We start from the raw sequence: 27,114 nt of genomic DNA on the forward strand, positions 1-27,114 counted from the left end.
GACTGGCCTACGTCCTTTTCTTGTAAGTACCAACACACAGACACAAAACGGAGTAGCTGCTGACTTCCACTTAGACCTCTTTTTTTGATTGAAATAAAATAATTCCTAAAGAGAAACATTTGTTTTGTCGAGCCATTAAACTAGTTCATTTTTTATTTGTTTGTTTGTTTATTGCCATTTACATTTAGCCCTTAAGCAGACGCTTTTATCCAAAGCTACAAAGAGTTCGGGGAGCAACAATCGATATGTCATACAAAGAGCAATAGGTGCTAATACAAAGTTACTAGTTTCAACGAAAGCTAGACCACTACCTGTTGAGAGAAGAGGGTTAGTATACTTTTTTTTTTTTTCTTCATTTGTCAAGTATCCGCCGAAGAGATGTGTTTTAAGTAGTTTTTTGAAGGTTGTGAGAGATGTGGTTGACCGGACCGCATTGGGAAGAATGTTCCACCAGGAAGGAGTTGTGAAGGAGAATGAGTGGAAAAGGGATTTAGTGCCCTTATGAGAAGGCATTACAAGGCGCCGCTGGTTTGCTGAACGCAGGGTTCTTGATAGGGTGTTGTAGGGTGTGAAAGTACGCCAGCGCAGATCCAGTGATAGTCCTGTATGCAAACATCAGTGACTTGAATCTGATCCGGCCTTCAACCGGTAGCCAGTGGAGAAAGATGAAAAGGGGTGTCACATGAGCCCTTTTGGGCTGTTGGAAGAACATAACACTCGCTTGTGATTGGCCGCATGTTAGTTTACTCAAATCCATGTAACAAAGCAGATAACATGGGTGAGAATCTTGGCGGAGGTGTGTCGAAAAACGTGCACTAACCCTCTTCTCTCAACAGATAGTGGTCTAGCTTTTGTTAAAACTAGTAACTTTACTTTTATCGCAGTGCTTATGTGATTGGAGAATATACATATAATGTGCTTTAAAAGAGCGTTTGAAAAGCTGTATGTGCAACGAAAACTGTATGTTTAGTGCGTCTCTCTAGCAGTTAAAATAGCAATAATAACATTTCAAGTTATTTTTATAAATCATCTTGCAATAATCTTGCATTGTAATATGGTGAATGCCTCATTGAGAAATAAAGTCGCAATGTCCTGAAAATCTGTACATTGTTCCATTGTCCCCCTAATTTGAATACATACATGCAAACTATACAGAGGTTGTGTATATATATATATATATATACATGCTACTTTGTGGCTCGCACAACTGGGGGCCTAATTCATTCATTAGGTTACGACTGGGGGCAGTCGTGACCTAATGGTTAGAGAGTTGGACTCGTGACCAGAATGTTGCCAGTTCGATCCTCAGGGGCGGAAGGTAACGACTGAGGTGCCCTTGAGCAAGGCACCCTACCTGCTCCCCGGGTGCTGCAGTGATAGCTGCCCACTGCTCCGGGTGTATGTGTGTTCACGACTTGCTGTGCGTGTGTTCACTACTCACTGGATGGGTTAAATGCAGAGGTCACATTTCAGGTATGGTTCACCATAACTGACAAATAGAACACTTTCACTTTATAAAATCTAGTTTAAATGTATAAATCTTTTGATGAGTGGATTATTGCGTGTGGGAAGGTAGGTGGATGGGGGGCACCTCTGGAGCTGTTGTCCAGGGGCACTATGAGGTCTTAATACGGTTTATTATTCTTCATATTTTAGCTGTTATCTTCTTTAAGTTATCTTCACCAAAGCGACGCCAAGCAAGCAATCATGTCAACGTGTCCTTTAGTAATGGGGCGGGGCATTTAAAATGTAAAGAGATGACATGACAACTAGCCCATAATAAACTTAATATAAAATATTGTAAACATGAAATTTGCCATATCCATTGCATGAATTTAATCACATTTGTCATTATAATTTTTACTCAAATAAGATTATACAAGTGAGCAGTGGTCTGGCTGGGGTTGTACTCATCCCAGGACTGCCATCCTGTGCCAGAGGGACTGAGCAGGCAGTTAAAGTAATTGTTCACGTTCAACATACATTTTCATGATAGTTTACTCACCCCTGTTGTCATCCAATATGTTTATGTATTTCTTTCTTTAGTCGAAAGGAAATTAAGGGTTTTGATGAAAACATTCCAGGATTATACTCCATAGAGAGTACTTCAATGGACTTCAAACGGTTGAAGGTCAAAATGACAGTTTCACTGCAGCTTCAAAGGGCTTTAAATGATAGAAGTCGATGAATAAGGGTCTTATCTAGCGAAAATGATTGGTCATTTTCTATAAAAATGCTTTGTTTTACAAAGCGTGCTCACAACATCACGTAAAACGTAATTATTTTGAAAAGGTTACGCTCCTTTTTGTATTATAAAGTTCTTGGCCCTGCTTTTTTGTGTGAAGTGACAGCTCACCCATAATTTTCATGTAACCAAACAGATCTCATCCCCACTGACTTCCATGGTATTTATTTTCCCTACTGTGGCAGTAAATGAGAGACGAGATCTGTTTGGTTACATACATTATTCCAAACATCTTCCTTTCTGTTTAGCAACCAAGACATTTGGAACAATATGAGGGGAAGTAAACAAATACGGATTTTTCATTTTCATCCCTTTGAGGTAAACAAGAGTCAGTTACATCAAACTAATAGTAGTAATTTCTTACATTATACTTACAACAAAAAAACTCATAATAAGTAGGTTTCTATATAACTTGATTTTACACACATTATTATATTCCTACATTCTATTTGTCAGACCCTCATAGGGAACCGCATGTTTACAATGATCTCCAAAACGATGATTCACATTCAGGAAAAAACATAACATATTACAATAGCATTCACAAACATGTTAATTGTAGATTTATTTCAGTCTATTAAAACTTGATTATTGCCCTTTACAGGAGCGCCGTGATGTCCACCAAGATCAGGTCAACTGGTTCAACGTCCAGAGGGATTTTAAGATGTACTTTAGTTCGCAAGAGCCCGAGAACATGGCTCTTGGACTGAACAGACAGTAGTGGAGGAACACAGCTGAGTGCCTGATGTCAACCAACCAGTCAAATGCCTCATCGACCAGACGATTTTGAGACCATGACTTCATTTACAGGAGCACCTTGATGTCCACTTGGATCAGGTCAAATGTTTTATCGTCCAGAGGGATTTTAAGATGTAGCCTAATTTGCGAAAGCCCAAGAACCTGGCGCCTGGACTGGACAGACAGCAGTGGAGAACAAGGACTGAACACGGCTCCAAATGCACTTTTTTTTTACTCCAAAAGTCAAATGCTTCATCATCCAGAAGTCCATGTAACGTCACTTAAAAGAGCCCAAGCAAATCACCCTGATCTCGACCAACATCAAGTCAGATATTTCATCGTCCAGAGTGATTTTAGGACAATGCAACTTCCTTTATGGAGTCCGAATGTGTGAAGCAAATATGATGCCTCAGATCCCTTACTGAGAAACTCAAGCTACGGCCTGACCTGAAGATACCAGACCTATGAAAAACAGCCTCCGCCTCTTCACTGGATATTGTGAAGCATATGAAGAGTTCCCTATAAAAATTCACCAAATTGGCACCCCCTCCATCAAACTGCATTCAGTCTTTCAGTTAAAAAAGTATAATGTGCATAAAGCATGACAGAGTTTCCTAAATACTACTTTCCTAATCAAGGTGTGAAAACAACAGAGAAAAACCACAAACACCAGTTACTGTATAATGTCAAGAGTAAAGGCCTGGCAAAAATAAATTGCAGCAATACTCATATTAATAATAATAATTTATATTCATATAATTTATAAGTTTCTTTATGCTACATACTGTATATTATATACCTATATTTTTAATGTAAGTTTAAGTAAATGCATTTTATATACAATTATTTGCATTCAAATACTGACCTGAAGACGTGAACTGAACTGAAAACAAATTTGAAGCTTTCAGATGAAATACATTAACCAGCATTGTTTATTATAATATTCAGAAAACCCAAGTTGTCGATTTACAGAATCAGATCTAAAACAGCCATCTGGTAGCATTTACCAAACCACACATTGTTTCCAAACAACACACACTTTTATTCAATTAAAAAATACAGGTTTTCCCCAAATGTGATTGTGGACAACATAATCAGAAGAAAAATAATATACACTGTCGATGGCTATATTTCATATCCAAGCGGATCTAGTCCTTTATCCAGCAGGATTCTCTCATCTTCTGGAGAAACTTCTGCAGCTCCTCCTCAGAGAAAACCTGAAGGACAAAAAGGACATTCGGCTGCAGAACTGGACATCAATAATCATAAGCGACATGCCTGCGTCATTTGACGGAAAAACAAGCCTCTCGTTCGCCTGCAGCTGAGGGATGCATTATTCTTCAAGAGGAAAGTCATATTCACTAAGGATGCCATGAGGGTGAGTAAAACATGGGGAAATAAAATTTTGACTTTGACAAAGCGTTTATTATGTAAAAACTAAAACTGTAATTTTACAGGCTCTTCCTGTCTACGTGGCTAGTTTTAGCTAAATTATGTTGCAAAAAGCATCAGATGCTTCAGTATGCAAGACGTTTTCACTTTGACCATTTAGAAAAGATACTATCAACCCCCATAATACTTTTTTGGTGGGGTTGGGGGCCAGTTTGCAATATACAATTGATACAAAAAACATTTGATCATAATATGCAGAACTATATACTATTTTCTTAAGAATAGGCTTTCATAAAAGAACAGGCTTCTTTTACTGTGCTGGATCAAATCAATGCAGTCTTGGTGAACCGAAATGACCTTTGAACAGTAGTGTATACACACACAGAATAATGCATCTGCTTCTGTAGTTAACGCGACGTGAACATGCATACAAAAACAATGTTTACACCGTCTAATCATACAATCATAAAATATTACAAGACTAAACGAGTGTAACTTTATGGCAAAATATGTCAATATTAAAAAAAATGTCACTCATTCAAATCCGCTTGAGATTTTGTGTAATACGTTGTTACTTAAATATATATCTTTCCGCTCAAAGTAAGGCTGAACAAAAAAGTAAAAATAATTGTATGATTGCCAGGTTGCTTTAGGAAACGCGATTAATGTGATGTGTCAACCGCTGTTTACCGAGTTTGTAGGATGTTTGCCCGAGGCTTGCCGGCGGACGCGTGTTGTACATTTCCGCAGCTGCCACTAGAGTGCGCTCACCACACATTTGAACGGCATCGCAGTTGGGTCGTTCACAAGGCCCATCGATTAAAACTTGTTCTTTCATTGTATCCTTTCACACATTTTAAGAGAAAACTGGCATTCTACTTTGAAACGTTGGTATTTTGCATTTGTCAGATCTGCACTCTAGATAGAGCTCTTTGTTCAGGTCCCAGACAGAAACAAGAATTTGGCAGATACACCAGAGGAAATCTGAATTGTTTTCCACGAAAATGCTTGGACCATCTTTAAGAAAAGTTATCAGTGAAAACGTTTTGCGAAACAGAGTTGCAGCTGTTTATTTTGTGGGGGAAAAAGTTCATTTTTGTGAGTAACACAGAACAGACTGCCGTGCTAAGATATCACAATAACAAGGCAGCCTTTTGACATTTGATTGATGTAGCATGATGTCTGCATGACTGTGCGAGCCCTCATAACAGCCAAAATATCAGTGTTATTAAAGTGCGTCGTAGCCTCACTGTCCCCTGAAAATCTGCGTCAGTCTCTCAAATCGTAGATCAGAAATATGTGTTTATTTCTCACTAAAGTCTCTGTTTGTGTGTATGTAATGTTCTGCCACATGTTTATTATCACACTGCCAAACAAACAAACATAACCCGGCGTTCTTGTGAAAAGAGATAGATTTGTTCATGCAAACCAACTGAAGTGGAATATTGAATATTTATTTCAAAACTATCACAGCTATGGTCCAGTGATCTGGTTCTGCTGTGTTCACATTGCGGCCCAGATTGACCTGGGTGTTGGGTAATGAAAGAGACAGTGACAGCAGGGAACCGTGGATGTGCTACCTTGCCTGAGGTTATATGGGTTTGTCGTCATGCTGCCAATATCGGCGACCTCTTGTGCTTTATGATATCCTATGATACGTTCAATCCATTTGCTTGTGCCACACGCCAAACATCGCCCCAACCACATGTGATACCATCTTCTCTGCTTTTTGAGCAACACTAATGCATTGTCTTAATGATATTTATTAACAGACTTGTTTTGCTTTTGTACCACAGCGCAATTCTAACTTCATGATGCTTAACAAGTGATTGCACAACTTGAATCAAAATCATCTTTGCACTGAATTTCATTTTGTTGCAACAGCAAGTGCACAGAATGTTCTGCTAGGGTTGTGCATGAACCCCTGCCTTCGATGAACAGAAACCTGTATGTCAACATTTAAACCCACAGCTCTCTTGAAGTATATTTTCCCTTTCCAAATATCAAAATAAAGGTAAGAGCTGCATTGTAAAACATGAGCCATCTGGTTCTGGAGAAATCTCACTGCTCCATCTCTCTCTCCTACACAAACTTATGTACACACACCTCAATCTTACGTCTAAAATCGTGCATGGCAACATTTGGTATCGGTTACACAGAGGTTATAGAAACAAATCATGACAAAGATGAAATATGATACATAAACTGTCTTGAGACCATTTATCATTTAATAACATATTAGTGTGTGACCTTGGCCAGACCAATACTGTAATTGGGTTTGAACATATTTCATGTGGATTTAATATAGTTTCCAAAACGCACCCTTGCATCAGTAGTAAAACATAATTCACCTGCCACGACTGTCCTTTTCAGCGATTTCTGATTTCGCTGGGTGTGCGTGATAAGATTTTTATAGGCTTTGACATTTATTTGTAAAATTCTGTCTTTCTACACCCCACGTATCTGCATAAATGATTCAGATTTTAAACATTAGCCGTATTCAAATTCACATTCATGCTCCGGTGAAAGAAAACCATCACATTGAGGCACAATTTGGGTACCTTTGACAAAAGTATGACATTTATTCATGGATGTCTGAATACCCTTTTTATGTTCAAATGACGTAACCTTCCCGAAGTGAATTTAATGATCCAAGTATCTAATAGCTACCCAGATAGACTGTTGAATTGATAGCTTTTCATAAGTGTGGCTTCATCATAATTTACTTACACGGATAAAGTCCATTAATTTCATGTACTCGGCTTGCACAGTTGACGTGGCTCATTAATCTACAAAATTCTGTCTTCACATATTACCAGATTAAGATATGCGAGCTTTAAATAAACATCAAGTGAGCGAGGGTCAAACTGGCCTTTTGTAATATACCGTGTGAATTTATCACGCCGTGTACTCCATCATCACAATATATCTGCTGGGAATTTGCTGTTTACATTTCATTGCCGTTGCATGACATTCACAGGAATGCTTTCCTTGTGTCTCTTGGAAAGACTCCAATGTTGCACAAAACTGAAGAATATCTCAAACGTTATGCACCGTTAACAGTCAGGATCCATTACACGGATTTTATAAAATCGTCCCTGAGTGGGCAGCCTGTTTGATGGCTAGAAATACATCCCTCTGCCCCTGGACCGACGTTTTTAGAAGCATTTTACCAAACTCATCTGAACATTTATAGAGAGGTTCAAACTGAAAACCCTTGTCTCCAGGGCAACATAGCGAAAGCTGTAAACAGCTACAGGTACCTACTGTGTATTTTCGACAAAGTGAGCCAAAGAAACAGTATGATATCAGTTAGCATGCTGTCGAAGATGAATAATCTATTTTTCTGTGTGCATTTTTCATCTACAGGCTTTCAAAGCCCCTTTTACATTCCCCTGATGTTTATTTGTCCGAGTGTGTTTCAGGTATGTGTTTCCAGCGGGTCTGTGGCCGCAGTCTCTTCAGCACTCAGGGTGAGGTGAGATCTCTGATCTGCTCCCAGTTAGACTGCCGTGACACCTCATCGACCACAGCTGCCTCACCAAACAAGGGCTTCAACTGCAACACAAGCCACTGAGAAGGGAGAGATGAAGTAGATGTGTTGTCCCATTTATTCCCTTTCATCCATAATTTCTCCAACCGCACACCTAGCCTAATCGCCCTGTGCGTAGCAGCCCAATGGATTATCCGACCGACCGGCCCGGACCAGCTTTGTTTTTATCAGTGCTGGACGTCTACCAAGTTCAAATAACCTGTAATTGCATTAGCATTCATGAACGTTGAGTCAAGCCTCCATGGAGAGTATGTTTATTGTGATGCAAGTAATAATGGCTGTTGATTTGATTTTTGCATGTGCTTATAATTATAGCAAAAACAGTAAAGAATGAGGTTGGATTTTGGGTGGCTGACAAAAAGTCACCTAGGGCTCAGCGTATTGTTGTGATTTGCGCTTGTTGCGTGGTTGACTCTCGATGGAAAACAGTGTACAAATAAGGCCTCGCTGCCAACAAATCACTAAAAGTGGAATGGCGGCTTCTATACATCTATCATTGAGGATGCTTAGGCCATTAGGCTGTATGGTTTTAAGCCAGCACAATAATCTATACTTGGTTTTACGATATGGAATTATGGACTAAAATCCTGTTACTGAAAGAACGAAGGCTGTGCTGCTGTAAAGCTACACTGTACTTGAAGCAATGGCCTGAGTCCCATTTAAAACTTTAGATTTCAGTAATAATGGATATGAATATAGAATAAACATCACTCGGTTGTTTGCTGGCTGCTATCGGGACCTGCAATCAAATCACAAGGAAATGGAGACATGATGGTTGGCTTGTGACTGCAAGTAATTAGATTGAGCTTGATCACATGCAGTGTAGCCCCTGAGCTATGATATATGTCATTACCCAGAGATATCACATTTCACCCCATGTTGTGGAGTTTAATGGTGATCTCACTCTCGTGTATCTCGCCCAGACACAGGCCTACCCACGTGCACACCTGGCAACCAGCGTTTGGCCTAGGGACAGAGGAGAGGAACATTATTTAAGCATCACCGATGACTCTCGGTGCTGTCTGGGCAATCTTTGGTTATTTCTCTTGCAGAAACGAAAGGCAGAAGAATGTTGTTCTTTAAAGTTCTTTGTCTCTGATAAACTGCGCTTCTTTGTGTCTCTGATAAACTGCGCCTTTTCGTTTTCCCAACATGGCTTTGTGGCCCGAATTTTAGGCGAACGCTCTGTTTCAGAGCACGAGTGTGGGATGAAAGCCAGCTAGAACAAAACTGTGCTTCTTTTCTGTTTATTTATTTGTTGTCAGTTCCGCATCGCTCTCTTGTGAGTGCTTGACTTTAGATCAAATGCGGGGAAATGAACAAAGCAATTTCCTTAGAATTTCCCTCAAAGTTTCTTTGGCCTAATTTGATACTTTTTTTTAAAGAACACAGTGAGGAGAATATTAGTAGGTTATTGTAAATCATCGAGGTTCAGCCAACTCAATTACCCCAAATGCGACATAGACTAATCGTCAGAAAAAAATTTACTTTGTTTGCTGGGCCTGAATTGTCACAGTGACTTTTTACAAAATCACTTTTCGCAAATTCCCCACTTCAGTTAATCCGTGCATATAATGAATGGTAGTTTTGGCTCGCTGACCCTAATAAACGGTTTAAACTGGAGAATCAACTTATTCTGATCGCCGGGACTACTTAAAAATGAAGTACGTGGTGCTTGGAGTGGAGGGTTTCTGGAAACTGTGTCACGGTAGTGAGGTAAGCAACTGTTGGCCTTCTCTTTCCGAAACCCTCATTTAGAGTAATTTACATACATCACCTACATTTTTCTTTATCTGTGCATGAACACAATTTGTTTGAGTCACGGTGAGGACATTTTATTCTGTTTATGTTTTAATTGAGAGGGAGATTTTTAGGTGTGCTTGTGTCTCTAATATTGTCAGTTTGATTGTAATTCACTCACCTGCCTGAGGCATCTTCAGCTCAACTGGTGAGGTCATCACCTGCTGAATGAACTGAATGAGTATAGTCATCCATTGTTGTCTGGACAAACTTTGATCAGTATGATTGTAGAATGGAAAAAAGACAAAAGAACATTCTTTTGCTTTTACTTCCCTGTTTTGGGAGTTTTATTTGCATTTTTTTAAATAAGTATTATAATTAATAGATTTAACAAGCACTTGCTTAAAAGCAGCTTATACATTTATATAATCACTATATAATATTGAATCCATATGGCGTAATAATAACGTTCCTATACATCATTTCATTGCAACAGATGTGTTCACTTATGTTTTTACATTTGACAGTTTTTTATTCTGTAGTTTTTCTAGGTCCTCTCACCAAACGAGCACCTTGAGAGCAATTGCGTTCTTATTTTCATACTCGTTAAAACTCCCTCTTAATCTTCCCATTATATCTACTTACACTTCAGCTTCACAGTTTGTGTCAAAACCGATCCAAGTCTCGTTATTAATTTCAGTACATAAATCGTTAATCGACAAATTAATTCCGCTCCAGTCCACCGATAGATTCTGCGTCACGTTTTGGAATTGACTCTCGTGTTTCAATAGCTGTGGGTGACAGACTCGCAACAGCGCGAGATACCAAACCCATGATCTCTCTGTCTTTCTCTCTCCAAACCAAACGCCGTAGGGCTACACGCCGGGGACTGCAGGAAATATGACATTTCTACCGGACAATGGGAGTTTCTTAACGGGTTAGAGACTGGATTCAGATCGGAGGAAGTGCAGCTCGAACCAAACAAACGCACAAGCCACGCGCTCCGGACCGATTCATCTTGCGCAGCACAGAATAACTATTGTAGCAGTATTTGATTGTTAAAGCAAGTGTTACCGGTCCAGACAGACACATTTTCACAAGGCACAGCTGTGTTCGTTAGACCCTATCTATCTATTCATCTATCCCAGCGTATTCCAAACGACTTCTTGAATCCTGGATGACAGTCTGAAGGGGAGCAGTACGGCTGGAGGACCGAGCCGGGAATGCCATTTGTTCGGGGGCAATATAAACGAGCTTTGTGGCGTGGTGTTTTTTCCCGGGGACAGGTGTCGTTGTGTACGTTGTTGGGGGTATGGACTTGCGCGAACACAGTTGTCTTAAAGATGTCAGATCGGGGCGCAGGAGACAGGTGCGATAGAGAGGACTAGATTTCAAACGGACCCCTCCTCTCTTTTAAATCATTCTGGATTATTGTCCCGAGGTGGCGAGTCGTTGACGTTCCTCGAGACTGTTATCGGTAAGTATGCTGGTTTATCAAATAATAACGCACTGTTCTGGATCTCGGTAGTTGTCTCTGGCTTTTCCTCCCCATCGCACTGTGTTGCGACAATGGGTAGGCGTTGCACGCGCTCAGTATTCAGCATTTCTGCTGTTTTCACACTAACTGTGTTAGTCTTATAATTGAGTTCATTGTAGGCGTGCATTTTGTTGTTGGCTGTTGATGCGTTTATTCAGGATATGTAATAAAAAAGAAATGTACTATTAAAACACGGCTAAAAGAGTTTTTGTCGTCGGGCTGGCTTGATTTTTGCGTGTTAAATTGTGCTTGTGTGATCGCTATGAGGATTTTCGATTGGTATGAGGGGAATACATTTTAAATGCATCAAATTTACTTTTACCTTCAACATGTGAATAGTCATATTCATTTACGTGCAGCTTTGACTGTATTTAAATTGAGTTCAAATGAATTTATAATCCTTTATCAAATTGAACAGCTCGTCCGTTTTGTTTCCCCGCTGTATTTCTGCTTGCAAAACCTCGTATTTTATGTTTTATCTCTTACAGGTTGTTTATATGTTTTAAAGTGAACATTTAATGGAAAGCACATAAATCCAGGTGCCGTTTGCTTCCTCAGCCACTGTTTCTCATTGATATTAGAGCCTCAACTCTAGAATTGACATTAGAACCTGAACTATGTTTTTGTATACTACCTAGTTTTTTTGCCTTGTTATATTGATCAGATGTTTAATTGTGAACACACCTTTTTTTTAACTGCATTTAGCGGCTGTTTATATTTCACTACACTAAGTTGGTACATTTGTGTTTGAATTGCACGCTTCACCTTTTGCCAACGTGAGGGTGAATCGCATGAAATCTTTTTGGCTCTGTAGCACCAGATTCTCAGCCTCTTTGCCGTGCGACACTTTTTTTTGTCATAGTTCCCCTGTTTCAAATTCAAATAGGCATTGAGCTGCCTTTTGTTACTGCTCAAGGTTTGTGGGCTGGAAAGAGAGGGAGAAGCGAAGTCCCTCAGGGTTCAAGCATTCTATAGAAGAACCCAAGAGCATAGATGAGAAAAGAGGTGAAAAGAGGGTCTGCCAGTGGAGGCTGTGGCCTTTATTGAAGAAAAGGTAAGATACGGACAGGATAGGGAGGCCATCTGCTTTCTCCTCTTGTGTGACTCAGGCTTACCGGACACGAATCCTGCTGTGAGGCAGAAACTCTTTCACCGAGGGTCTCAAGCTCCTAAAGCAGTCATTAGGGCTGTGCGGCCGGCGTAGTATTATGAATTAGGTTATTATCGTTCATTTTCTTTGTTTTGGTTTCAGTCCGGTTGAAGCGTTTCAATGTTTTTAACCAGTCCCTGAGGCCCTTGATTCATGACTGAGGGTGGCATTTGTCTGGTTGAGCTGTTGACCTCTTCGAGTGCGCTCACAAAACCTCTCATTACACACTGAATTATCATTAGCACCGCTGCACACAATGTGAGCAGTGCAGAGGAAGCGTACAACTCCGAATAGACCCGTTTCAATGTTTACGTTTCATATCTATTTGTCGGCGTGTAGATTTTGTGTCCGTGCACGACAAATAAAGCCAGCGCTTTAGCTATCAGTCTGTTACCATTTTCGACAATGTCATTTCTGGAGCTGTCTTTAATTCACTTCACATTTTAACAGACTGTTCAGTGGAGCCGTTCTAATCCCAAGCAAACACAGAGCTCTGTTTTATAACAACCTTACTTAATATCGAGATGTGCAACTTTCCCAACAAACTCCCGCTGATTTTATTAGGATGTAATTCGCGGGATATTCTAAAATGCGATTTGGGGGGATTAAAAGAGGAGGATGAAGAGAGAGAGAGAGAGAGAGAGAGAGAGGGAGAACGGGATAGTTATGTTCCTTCCAAGTTTTCTTGAATGGGTGCCCTGTTCGTGTGCACCCTTCTCCCCAACAGCCGCACTTCAGCCTGCAGCGCAAGTGTTGAGGCCGCTGTGCCGAGGGGAACAGGTGCTACGGGCGCAGGGGGCACGCGTGCAAACACACATGCACGCTTACAGTTGGCCTTAGGGCTTTGCGTCACCTGCGCCTGGCTCAGCCGTGTGCCCCTGCAGACCATATCAGAGGCAAAACCGCTTATCTGTGCCCATCCTTACCGGGGACAGATTTCAGTCTAGTTATCGTATGACTTCAGAATAGGCCTGGGACGATATATCGTGCAATTCTTATGCTCAGTTTCTCAATGAATTACGGATAAATGTGGCCACATTCGAAAGCCAGAGGGCGCTCTCATGTGGAAACTCTGAATATGGGACACACAAGAATACGATTTACACACTTAAGGTGCGTCTGATTGTCATGTTGTGCAAAACACATGAAAATTACATTAAATGTACAATGTTCAAATACATTTTCTTCACATCCATACTGCCGTGCGACTGACGTCATTTTCGCTCGTCTGGGAAATACACTTCCGGTTAGTATAAAACCGTTAAGTATTTTAATTGGGTCGATACTACCCTTCTAAAACTCATACACTACTACACGTTTGAGTGCAAAGCGCAAAATTTAAGTGCACTGTGTATAGTATTTCATTTGGAACACAACTTTTGTTCCATGAAATGCCAATGATCATTCTATTTCTCTGCTGTTCTTCTACCTTTTCAGGTATTTTCGTGATAATACATTTATAATAATGTTTGACGAGTGTTGATTTTACACCTGCACGCTATAAACGACTCAATCTCATAGTGATTTTAGATCGAGAAGTATATAAATGTGTGTGTATGTATGTATATATATATATATCTCATCCCAGCCCTACTTCAGAAGACTATATAATATATCATGTGAGATGTATCAGCCAGGTTTATTTATGAAACTCTAATGGTTTGTCTGCTGCATCCTTTCTTTAAAGCTTGAATAGTTCAGTCATGGTTTATTGTAATCCTGTAAAAATTCCTGTGAAGGACAGAAAAGTTATATGCATCGAGCTTCAATAAACGTTCAGAGAATTTACATTTTTGGCTGAGCTATCCCTTTAAATCCCCCCGTCAATTTTAATCCCCTCGCTCTCTTTATCTCTCTTTTCCTGTCATCCGGTTTCCTTCCCTTTCTCTTTTCTTAGTCATTCTTTTTGTCAGCCTCGATGTCTCCATATCTCAAACCGTCCCTTTCACTGCCCCTCCCTCTCTGGCACAGTGCTTTCGCTCTCTTCTCTCTCTCCCTCTCCCTCTCCCTCTCTCTCTCTCTCTCTCTCTCTCTCTCTCTCTCTCTCTCTCTCTCTCTCTCTCTCTCTCTCTCTCACTCTTGTCTTGATGTCAGGCCCTTGCAGACAGAGTGCTTTCTCTCAGTGTGCTGTCATACTAAAGGACACTGCCCACTGGGACTCTGAAAGGAACAAATTGACCGGAACAATGTTCTCACTTAGCATGTGGAGCTTGTGGAAAGAGAAGGTGAATGGGAGAGCTGAAGAGCATGCTGGGCTCGCACAGAGCACGCAAGAAAGTTGAGATGTCCACTCGCCGTATAAAACTTAGTGTGTTTGAATAGCATACTACTGAGCGCATTCTCTTACAGGCTTGGGTAAGGCTAAGGCAAAAATGAAAATCATCAACATTAACTCACTGTCACATCATTCTGACCCTTCTAAAAACTGGTTTTGAGGTCACACGGGTTTGGAACAATGTGAGGGTGAGTAATTGAAGAATAATATTACTTTTTAGGTGAACATCCTTTCCTTAAGTATTGCTGCAGCATGTATTCTAAACGCTACTGTGCACAGTATGCAAATGTTCTGTAGGCGTAAAATACACGGATGATCTGTTATGTTTTCTAAAATGAGCAGTATGCCTGCCTATACAAAATAAAGCTTAAAGGGATAGTTCACCCCAAAATTAAAATTATGTAATTTACTTACCTCTAAATGTTTCCAAACCTGCGTAAATTGTGTTGTTCTGCTGAACACAACGACAAATGTTTAGAGGAATGTTTGCAACCAAACAGTTCTGTGGCACTATTGACTACTAAAAGGGAAAAGTCCTTCTGGAAGTCAATGGTGCCCCACATTCTCCAAAATATGCAATGTCAGTCATGATTTTAACATCTCTTTGACTTCTTTTGATTCCCATAAAATAAACACAAAACATGCATTCTCTGTGCTAAGAAAAAAAACAAGAAATGTGATGCAATCATCTCATAATATAGCATGTGACTGTTTGAAAGGTTTATTGTGCAGTAGTGCCTACTTTTAGAAAATAGTCAGTATACATTTCTGTGTTCAGTAAGTATTAAACTAATATTTTATTCTAAACACAGCCGTGAGTCACTTACACACAACTCTTGCAATGGCAATGCTATGTCCTCCAAACTCGCAATTCCCTATTTTCCCATCATATCTGTAGAAGGTTAGTCTAGAAGTGGCCAAGGGAGCAGAAAACACATTAATCAGCGACCCCCGCGAAACATCACTTTCCATGATTCTCTTGCCCCTGGAGGCTAACCCCTCCCCTGACCTGCCATAAGGTGGTGCTGGAGGTCACAGCTCCACCCATTAAAATGTAATAAAGCCTCGCCTCTATTCCCCCTAAGTGAAGACCCCCTTCTCCCCGCTGTTTAATCACATATCCAGCCTCTCTCTCATCCTGTCATCCGGATCCTTTCATCTCCAACCCTTTTTCTCATCCACTTTTGATGCATGTTTCCCATCAGCCTCATCTTTCAAACCCAGTCGGATGTTCAAATGTATTCCGAAAAAGTGTGAGTTTCTCAATTCGGTGTAGCTTTACAGCGTCTCATCTGTCTTTTTACTTTCCCTTACGTTCCCAATATCACCCTTCTATCATCACGCTCACGCAGTGATAAAGTTTGATTTGCTTAAGCTGCATAAATACAGCTTTATGTATAGAGAGTGACCGGGTACATTGAAGAGATAAAGAGTTTTGTCACTGTTGTGTGCAGACAGAGGGCTGTGTATTACTCTAATGCTTTCAGAAGACAGGCATGGTCTGAATGCGATTGCTGTGGCGTTACAGACTTTCGACTGAAGGAACGGGTGATGAGAAAAGATGGTGGGCGAAAGGAGTTTGTTAGTCAGCCTGGGAGTGAATAAACAGCAAGTGTGTGTGTGTGTGTGAGAGAGCGAGAGACAGACAGACAGAGAACGAGAATGTGTGAGTGTACGAAAAAGAAACAGGAAAAGTATGAGTGAATGTTTGTACGTGCACTTGAATGCGAATGTTTGTTGCGCTGTCGCCGTTGTGCATTCTGTGGGCCCCATTCGCATCTCTCTCACAGCGTGCCGGCAGCGCTCACAGAAGGATTTGTTAATGAGGGAGATGCTAACAAGAGGCCCCAGCGAGGAACTGCAGAAAACAGTGTCAGTCAGAAAGAAAAATCTGTCACACACACACACATGAACACACACAGGCCCTGTTTACACCTGATGCTAACTTCCATCCGGGTAAGGATCACAAGTGGTCAGCCGAGACGTATCGCTATTCACACCTGGTTTTTACATGCCTCTGAAATGTGTGACATGCCACTTGTGATCGCATTTCTAAGGGGCTCTGATTTGTGACCACGTAAATCACTCGCGATGTCAGGGTATCGCCGTGTGTTTTAAAGGGATAGATTGATACCGATTGATACATGATACTGACCGTCATGTCACTCCAGACGTGTATGGCTTTATTTCTTCTGGAAAACACAAAATATATTTTAAAGGATGTTGGTAAGCAAACAACATTGGACCCTATTGACTTTCATTGTGTGGACATAAAATCGCCAATGGAGATTTCTCAAAATATACTATATTATACAAGTTTGATGTACTTGAAAGTGGAAAAAAATGTTTTTGGTTGAACTATCCATTTAACATTTGAAAAGGCAGATCTTCTTTAGTCTTACTGAATATGCGTGTGCTTCTACTGTGTGCCTCACATCAACGTTATTAATAGGTCTTGTGAAATGCGTGCATTTTTGTCAAGTTTTGTTATTTTCCTTTAGGCTCACATCAAATTAAAGTTAGATGCATAGGCACTACTGTTTAGGCATTTGGACAACTATTGTCGTGATTTATGTTCTTTCAGCATTGCATACATTTACCTCCAAGTGTTAGTTCTGATGCATCCCAAATATTTACACCATGATTTAACATAATTTAAAACTTGTGATTATAATACCTGAAATGCCAGGTGTAAATTGGATAAAACACACCTTACACAGATCTACACACAACATCTGTTTTCTTGATTTCTCTCACATCATGTTGCATTTCTGTCACATTCAATCTCACCTACACACACCCAAATCTCACATTGTTGCTTGCTGTTTTGGGATGGTGTTGCTCTGCAGCTGGTGTGAGAACATTGTCTCTCAGGTGCAGAGGAAGCGTGTTTGTATGTGTGTGTGTGTGTGTGTGTGTGTGTGTTAATAAAGGCATATATGACTCACTGAGCCACAGAGGACAAATTCCCGTTTTACTGTAGTTAAACTGAACACACACATACCTGAGGATGTTTTGACCAGATCACACTTCTGTCTGTCGTCTTTGATGGAAATCTGCAAGAACAATTGTTTGCACAGTAATGTGGCGTAACTTCTGGTCCCTGCACGTCTCATAGTAAATATAACAATTCTGTCATTGTGTATTTGTCCCAATAGCATCAATGTAAATGTAGACACTTTCATCCAAAGCAGATGATGTTTTTGTGTTTTCTGGGAATTGAACCCACTATCTCGGCGTTGTGCCATTCGCTACCAGTTGATCTACAGGGAACACATTTACTTACTGTTACGTCACTCCTTTTCACACAATAACAATTTCAACGTGACCCATAGGACTTGACACACTATTCCAAGTCATCTGCAGTCTTAAAATAGCTTTGTGTGAGGAAAAGACTGAAATGTAAGTTTGATACTCCCTGTTAATCTTTCCCTCAGGTGAGCGGTAAAGTCAAGATCATTCAATTGAACTCAAGAACTAGATCAGTCCGACCTCTTTCTGTTCCTTACACAAAGCTATCGTATGGCTTTAGAAGTCCCGAGTCACATAGACCACTTGGGTTTTGTGGTACTTTTGAGTCCTTTTTGAAATATGAAGCTGTCCTCGTCATTCATTGTAATGGCATAGAAAGGGTTGACCATGCAGTCAATTCTTTAACTCATTTTATAAAAAGGAAGCATTTGAAAAGACATGAGGGTGAGTACACGATGACAGAAATCTTTCAGAAAATGTTTAGATGCATTTCTCAAACCCCATTTTCCCACATTTTCTTCGTCTAATGTTCTGTTTTCCATCATAATCCGAGTGCCTTGTTCTCAGCCCAAGGTAATTAACAGCGTACTGCATTCTGTGACCCGCAGGACGCAATCATGCATGAGAGAAGGCGAGAGAGGGAATAAACTGGAAGTGAAATGAATGCGGGGCACAACGAGGGAAAGAGAGGGATGGAGAGAGGGCAAAGGACAGAGGGCAGAGGGAAAGATGCCAGGCTGTGAGGTAATGCAGAAGGGGGAAAGGAGAGAGTTAGGTTCTGGGGGTGCTCTGGACAGGGATTGTGGGTATTTAACTGCTGCGTGGGGTGCTGGATTCAGGTGGTGCAGCAGAGGACCATTTAAAACATTATATAGGGAACCAATTGATGTACAAGTTCCTGCACAAATCGCTTCACGGAGCCATACGGAGCTCATGCAGTGGAGTGCATATGGTGGGGCTCGTGCTCTCTCTTTGGGTGATTGTCATAAAATTGCAATGTCAAGGTTATATTCTAAATACTTGAGCCAAGTAAATTTAGATTTATAGTTATCAATATTGAATTTAATATCTGTACGTTTTCTCATTTTTCTCAATAGTCATGCACGTCAAAATGTCTTGTTCGGTTAATCTTAAAATAAAATTTGACAGGGGTATTCACTTTTCTCTCATATCATTTCCTCTCTCTCTATCTCTCTCTCTTTCTATTGAAGCAGCAATGACAAAATATCACCCGTGTGTGTGTCACACAGGCCATCTGGAGGCAACAGGTCTAATGTCAGCAGGCAGTTGCTGTAACACAGTCTGCTGCACCCTCGGGATGATGTCAGCTATGGACACACAGAGACACACAGAGACACACAGAGACACACAGAGACACACAGAGACACACAGAGACACACAGAGACACACAGAGACACACAGAGACACACAGAGACACACAGAGACACACAGAGACACACAGAGACACACAGAGACACACAGAGACACACAGAGACACACAGAGACACACAGAGACACACAGAGACACACAGAGACACACAGAGACACACAGAGACACACAGAGACACACAGAGACACACAGAGACACACAGAGACACACAGAGACACACAGAGACACACAGAGACACACAGAGACACACAGAGACACACAGAGACACACAGAGACACACAGAGACACACAGAGACACACAGAGACACACAGAGACACACAGACACCATATGAATCAATCTGGCACTCAGCTGAAACGCCCTGACAATAAGCCAGAAATCTTTGATGTCGAGTGTCTTCGCTTGTTAAGAGATCTCCTCGCGCAGGGGAAAAACACAAATTTTGAGCTCACACATGTAAACAAAACAAAATAGAGCTCTCATTCGACTTATTAGGTATTAGAATGCTTGGTAATTTGCTAATGCATTTATAAATCAATCGCTACGATTGACTGCGATGGATTTTGCCCTCATGTGCGAAGAGGAATAGTACTAATCAACTAATCAAATGCTGCGGTCCTCTGTAAGCATGTGTGGTGGCATATTTGTATATGTTTTTCACCCTGGTTTGCTCATAAGGATCCGAATGGATTTGTGTTGAAATCGCTTAGTGAGACGGGCGCCTGACTGCTCACCCTGATGCCAAGCCTCTGCTCTCATATACCCCGTGTGAATATTCATTTCCCCTTTCAAGCTTTTTAATAACTTGTTTTTGTGGTCAACATCAGAGGCGGCTGGCATTTGTGTCGTGCTAAACGCATGAAGAGAGAGCATGTGGCAGGTTTTTTAAGCTCAGCCCTGCCATTAACATAGATGCAACTCCCTTCACAAACATGCTACAATAAATCTGCAAAAGATATATTTTATGAGTTTCATTTTATAAGGTTATGCTGGGATTTAAAAAATACAAATAAAGTTGAGAAAGTGGAATTGCAAAGTGAAAATGAGATAAATCGGCAATATGTCATTGGTCCCCAACTTCTCAGGGTTTTCTCATAGCTCTGAAGACACACAGAGCATATTTTTAGTCTGTAATCGCAGAGCAACATTAGTCTCTTAGTCCCCATTGGGGGCACATGCAGACCTTTGGCATAACAGAGCTTTGTATCCCGGCAGACAGCCTGGCAAACATGTGACGCGCTCTTGCTCTTGTGCCGAGGGGGAATCGCAGAATGCATGTTTATGCTTTACTAACAGCCTAACCTTTAAACAATTATCAAATTGCTCAGTATAAATAGCATTGTATATCACCCCTGGTTTATTTCATCCACTCCCAGCCAACCCCACGGCACCGCTTCAGTCACCAAGGAAACTTGATACCGACACTGTAAACTCTACAAACGTTTAGATGGAGACCATCATCCCCAGGAAAACGCTGTCCTCCTGCCCCCTGTCTGTCATTACTTTGGGATCTGTGAGGTTTTACATGAAGCACAACACGGTTATAGCGCCAGGTCACCGCGTCAAACACGGGAAACGTGCGGCTCCCATCCACATGAGAGTTGATGTGGAAATTGTGAGCGAATTGGCTTGGGTATTCATACCTCTCCAGATCACGCTTCAAATATGTGACGGTAAACAATTGCGTGCACGTCTGCAGCAAGAATAAAAAATGTAATGCTAAGTTTATTGATGATTCTCAGTATGAGGGAGTTAAATTGCATAGCTGCAGGGCTGAATGAACAATCTCACCGACACGGGGGAGCGCCGGCTTTGCCAAATGTTTAAGATGGTGCTTATTTTAGAATGGGCTTTTAAGGCCTTCGCTTTTCCTTCACTCACGCTCTCATTTAAGGCGATTTCACCTGCCTTGTTTCTCACGCTTGTCATCGGTACCATTAGTGAGCTCCTTTGAAGCAGTGCGGAAGAAGAGCACGCCAATGTTCACGCTAGTTATGGAAGAGCAGCTTGGGACCCTGTGCCTTGGGTCAGGTTTCTTCTCTCTTTTATGAGATAAAGCAGCTGGGTTGCTTACATTTTACTCTACGGTACCTTCTCTGCCCTCTCTCAAGTCCCCAGTCACGGTCTCTTAAGGTTTCGCGTGGGTCCAGTGGAGATAAACATTCTTTCCACTGCAATGGTTCGTTTTATAAACAGACTGCTGAAGCTAAACCTAACAAATGCATGAAAGTCTGATTTGTCAGCAGACGTCAAACATTTGACACATGGCTAAATAAACCATCGCTACTGAACTCCAAGCACACGGGAGACGACAGAATAATTGCATTGAAGCGTCAATTGAGCCTCAAAATACGACATTAAATTACTAGTATATGCATCAAGTGGTGCGTTCTGTATTCTGTATTTTCTCAAGTGCAATTTTAATGGGTCAGGGTGAACTTCTTTCGCTACATTGAGCTTTTGAAGAAAAAATACATAGTTTCTGAAATAGATGATCAACTGTTAGATAAATAAGAAGTGTGATATTATCAAGACGACATATAAAATAATTGGCTGTAATAGAGTAATGTTGAATGTGTTATCCTAAAGAGAAACCTTTTTAATTTGAATGTATTTTTACTGTAGCTATTTTCATTACATCTTTATGAAATCTACTTAACAAAGGCAACTGTAGTGAGGAAAAACTCACTATAAAGATAAAAATAAACAATTCTGGAAGTAAGCATATAGCAAGAGAGAAGAGATAAACACCAAATATGAACAGTCATAATATAAATTTTTTTCTTTGCCTTTTTATTTCTCTGAGATTTCTTAGGACCCCACAGAACCTCCTAGAGGCCTTCTGGGGGTACCTGCATGGAACCCAGATTGAAAAGCCCTTGTCTATACTACTACCAGTATTTTACATAGGTTGGACACGTTGGATCTTAGGTTTCAGAGAATGTGTAAAGTGTGTGTTTGCTTGGAGAAGAGTCATCCGCGTCAACCGCAGTGAGTGTTGTGGCACGGCATCATTTGCCTGTCAGGTTGAAACCAGCTGCCACTGACAAAGAGCGGCTGAGCACAGGCTCAGCATCTCTGCAGGCAGCGCCTGCTCCGAGCCGTTCATTAATATAATAGCATATCTCCGAATTCCTTCACAGCACAGCTCTCACCTCTCCGTTTGAGTTCACTGCTGGTGCGCTTGTGTGAAGCAGATGAGCATCCAGACCTGAACCTGTAGGAGTTTCGCTCATCTTTTATGTTTCCACCCAAAGTCAACATCTGAGCTGATGCTTTCTCTTTTGTTCTCCGTTTCTCCCTCGCTTTAGATCTCCCCGTATCTCTCTCTCCCACGTCTATTGGAGACGTTTTCATGTTGAAGATACTTTTTTTACTTCAAATAGGCATCTGTCTTTCTTCCTCTTGCTTTTCTTCTTTTTTTCCCTTTGTACCAGGAAAACAAAGTATAATTTGCAGTGTATGACCCTGCGGTTGTGTGTGTTGGTCTCTGGAGTCAGCGTGAGCCGCATTTGCAGGCTGTTATTGATCTTTAACAGGTTAATTAGAGAATATGTGCTAATGATTCAAGGTGGCAAGCTCCTCTGCGTCTGTACCCGGAGTGATAAATTCGGTGCTCCGCTTAGTGTGATTCTGGGCACCGGTTCTCATTCCGGTATGGATGTCTGGCTCGGTAATGAAGCACCGGGCTTCTCGCCTGCTGTCGAGATGGTCTTATCAGACCAACCTAGCTGCTTCTTGACAGGCCGTGTGGTTTATGAGATCCCGCAGAGACCTCCTTGACCCACTTAGACAACTCACGGTTAGTATAAGTGGAAAGGGTGGCGGTATCATTGAATCTAAAGGGTCTTGCCAGAATAAAGTGGACAGGAGTGGGGGCGCCTGCATGAGGAGGACGGGTGTTTTGGATTTTATCATACTGGATTAGGATTGAAATATAGCTGATGTTGCAGGAATGTCGTTCTGTTGAAGCGAGGGGGACTTGTGAGTGTGTTGTGTATTCAGGTCGGTTCCTCGGCTAAACCTTGCTGATTAATTCTTTCCCAGCGAAATCCAGAGAGAGTCACCTTTCCACTTAATCACTCTCTCTCTCTTAAACGCTGTGGTTTATAAAAAACCTCTCTTGCCATCTTGGCTTCACAGTGATTAACATCTCAGCAAAACTTTGTGTGCCGCCAATGGTTGTCAATGTTTAAAAAACGTCGGTCTGCCACCACTTAGTCCTAAAACAAACTCCAAGTAAATGCGCTAGCACAAACAATAAAAGTATACATTGCTTTTTATACACAGCTGCATTTAAAGTAGTTTAGCCAAAAATAAAGTCATTTATTCACCCATTTGTCAATCAAAACCTGTATGTTTTTTTCTGTGGAACAAAAAGAGTATATTTTCAGAAGTCAGTTTAGTATGGTTCATTCTTCAAAATATCTTCTTTTGCGTTCTGCAAACTTTCAAAGGTTTGGAATGAGTGAATTATGAAAAAATGTGTGATTTCAACCATTTATTTCACTATGATTTGATCTTTGACATGGCTTTAGTCGGTCAATAATATAGATATATCAAGGTTATATTTTCACAGAATGTTCTTTATATGCTAAGTAGGATGATTTTATGAAGGAAATCTGTAAATCACAAAAATGTGACTTTATAGCTGGGTTCCGACAGGCTGTCATTTTCATTTCTGGGTAAACTATGCTTTTACTGCCATAGTGGGAAAAGTACAAAGTTCCCCAGAACTGTTTGCTGTCCTTCGTTCTTAAAAATGTCTTTTGTATTCAAAAAGGACCCACTAACTCCAGAAGTATTTTTCCTACTTTTGGATGAATTATCCCTTTAATGTAAGTGCCTTTATCTATGCTTAGTTTTCGCTCTATAAACCTAACATTAAATGACACATGTCTTTCATTTCACAGGTATTTCATTGTAACTCTATCATCCTTCTTCAATACAGATATTTATTACTTCATCAAGGAACTCAAAAAAGTGCATTTAACGTGACAGCGATGCAGATGTGAATGCCTGGCCAATGCAATGATTCTTCTTATTCGTCCTGGTCTTTGTTATAGCTGTCAGATTTTGCAGAAAGAGGCATTGGAGGAAGTAAAAGCCCCTGCTGCTTGATGAGGAGCCGGTTCTCCAGGGATCCCTTGTGCTCCGGCTGTGCTGACCTGAAGTCATTTCTCTGCATTATATTACCATGCTCATTAATGTTAGTGATTAGGACCACGAGCGCTGGTTAAATCTTGACATGAGCAATCAGAAACTGGAACAGGTCTGTAATCTCCTCAGTCACGCTCCATCTGATATTAGCCGTGTCTGATAACTTCGTCTGATATTCCTACACGTTCTTACGTCGGTCATTAATACGCTTCTGGTGGGGCTACGTGCTAAAGTGAGGAGATGAGATCTGGTGACGCTTAAATGGAGATTAATCCTGACAATTAGGCAGCGTTTGCAAGCAAGAGTGTTGCTGATTTATAGCACTTGAGAAAGTTAATAATGGCTGTCTTGTTTTATACATCCAGGAAAAAGCAGCAGGTGTAGCGGTCTTAATATCACGCAGCTGCAAAGACCTACGACGGTTTGAATAATAACCCGCTAGAATTCGCATCGCTGAATACGCGACTAAAGTGGCTTCTGAACGCAAAAACATAAGCGCGCCTTTTGGGTAAACAGTTTTATGATAATTACACGCGGAGATGCAACCGTGCTTAAAAATGCAGATGAAAAGTGAGCCGAGGAACGCAGGGGGAAAATGGAGATGCACCATACGATGGCTGCAGGAAATAGGGTTGTGTATTTCAATACAACCGGAACAAGCACAAATAGCAACATATTGCAGGAAAAGATTTTACTGCTTATAATAGATTGAGAGAAGCAAATGTGGGCCCATACTGGCCAGTGACGTGTTTTTAAAGAGTATTTTGACAGGAATGACTGTTTTTAAAAGAGGACAACATTATTTGCTGGCCATTACAGAACTGGCTAAATATAGCCAGATAGAGTGACCCTGCTGAATTTGCCCGGGAAAACATAATACCTGGCGTGATAGTTATACAGTTACTGTACGGCATTCTGGGTAGGGGGTTAGTGCTTGTGGGGCTGATGCCCAGGTTAACTGGAGTGTAGCTGTGGGAATAGTAAGACATCCCGGAGTGGCCCTGCATCTAACCAGTGACCTGATTACTGCCAATTAAATACATTGCATCAGCGCAGCCATCCGGAGTGCCCAACTCAACCAAGACAGAGAGGACTCTGAGCAGGATTTCTAAATTGTGCCTTTCTGCACTTTTTTCGTGGCATTGTTCGAACTGACTTTTAGCACTCTCTGCCCGGGGACTGCGCACGATACCATGTAGTTGTTGGAGTCCTTGATGTGGGTGTTATTTTTGTGAATTCCTCCGTGAGACATTGTGACTCAGGTCTTTTGACATATAGACCGTTTCATCGGACGTGCGCATGCCTGACCCCCAGTTAACTACCGGTTTATGTTTGGCAGTTGTGTCTGCAACTATTTATATTTAATCAAATTTATTCATATTCATATGTATGATTATTTTACTGTATAATAATTGTATTAAATAAACGATCTGTAGTTTTGTCGCATTTACAGAAACCGTATGGTACATTGACATCTAGCGGTTTAGCTTGGTATTGCAGTCTAAATTCAAAATATTGAAGAGACAAGTTTAGGCAAGTTAAGGTTCTTCTTGGTTTGATTGTTATCAGAAAAAATCTACGAGCACTCTATTGTTTGTGAATGTGTACTGGAAGTTAAGTTGGGGTCACAAAAGTGTGCATTCGCAGTAATGTATGTTTATGTTGTTAATATGAAACCGTCTATAGTATATATAAGGGATAGTTCACCCAAAAATAAGACATCATTTACTCACCCTAATGTCATTCCATACCTGGATGAGATATTAGGTTCTTTAAAATGTTGTCTTTTTTGTTTTGCAGAAGAAAAAGGTTATCTAGGCTTGGAATTGGGTTGATCCCTTTAACTCTCTCCACCTCTCTGCTGACCTATTAAAAGGAAGAATGCTTATAACCAGACAGATTTTGCCCCCCATTGACTTCTCCAGGTGTCTCCCAAATGCATCAATGTAAAATATCCATAGTTTTTGGGTTATGGTTCAGTTTCAGAAGAGCATATCCCCAGATCAGATCTGACATAAGACATTGAGGAATGTGTATTTACTCAGGAATCACAGTCGTGGGAAACAACATTTAACAACATCAGCATTTCATTTAAGCTCAAGAGCTTGAACTGTCAGATAGTCGAAAGCAAGAATTGACAAATTTTTCTTGGACTCGGCATGTTCTGTTTCTAAACCAATGAATTCACATTAGATTTAGTTTACAGTAATAACCGAGAGAGAGAGAGAGAGAGGTTGTGTGCGAGTGCGTGCACTGGATTGTTTCCGCTGCGACGTTTAGAGGTCTGTTTTGGAAGCACGTAGTGTGCTTTTGGCCAGGAAAAGTACACCAAGATGAAATGTATGAGCCTCTGGTGAGGGTTATGATCAAGGGTGAGGGAAAGGAAGGTTGGAAAAGAATGAGAGTGTGGGATTAAGTGGACACACACACACACACCTATACACACTTCTCCTGGAAGCTGCATTCCTGAGTGGGAGGAAAATAGGCCGATGGCTCTTCTTAGTCAGATCATTATTAAGAATCATCATCATTTCTAATCAACCATCGCAGAGAGCATTTTAAAATGTGAGACAAAGCGTGGGGGTGTGACACTGAAGAACCGAATGACACCGTGTGTGTTGATTGAACGGAGAAAGCTCATTTGTGCCGTGTTCAGGGCAGAGAGAAACAGGAGCACAAGACA

The 27,114-nt window shown here is 41.0% G+C and overlaps 1 protein-coding gene across 1 annotated transcript in view; it reads left to right on the top strand.

Moving 5' to 3' along the window:
• Window positions 1-10,440: 10,440 nt before the first annotated feature.
• Window positions 10,441-27,114, top strand: part of sema6bb (sema domain, transmembrane domain (TM), and cytoplasmic domain, (semaphorin) 6Bb) — a 91,791-nt gene continuing 75,117 nt past the window's right edge. Inside the window, exon 1 of the mRNA XM_079466898.1 lies at window positions 10,441-11,145. The gene's annotated coding sequence lies outside the window, so the exon portion shown is untranslated. The remainder of the gene's footprint in view (window positions 11,146-27,114) is intronic.

This window comes from Barbatula barbatula, assembly GCF_947034865.1.
Source record: "Barbatula barbatula genome assembly, chromosome: 11".
Lineage (NCBI taxonomy): Eukaryota > Metazoa > Chordata > Actinopteri > Cypriniformes > Nemacheilidae > Barbatula > Barbatula barbatula.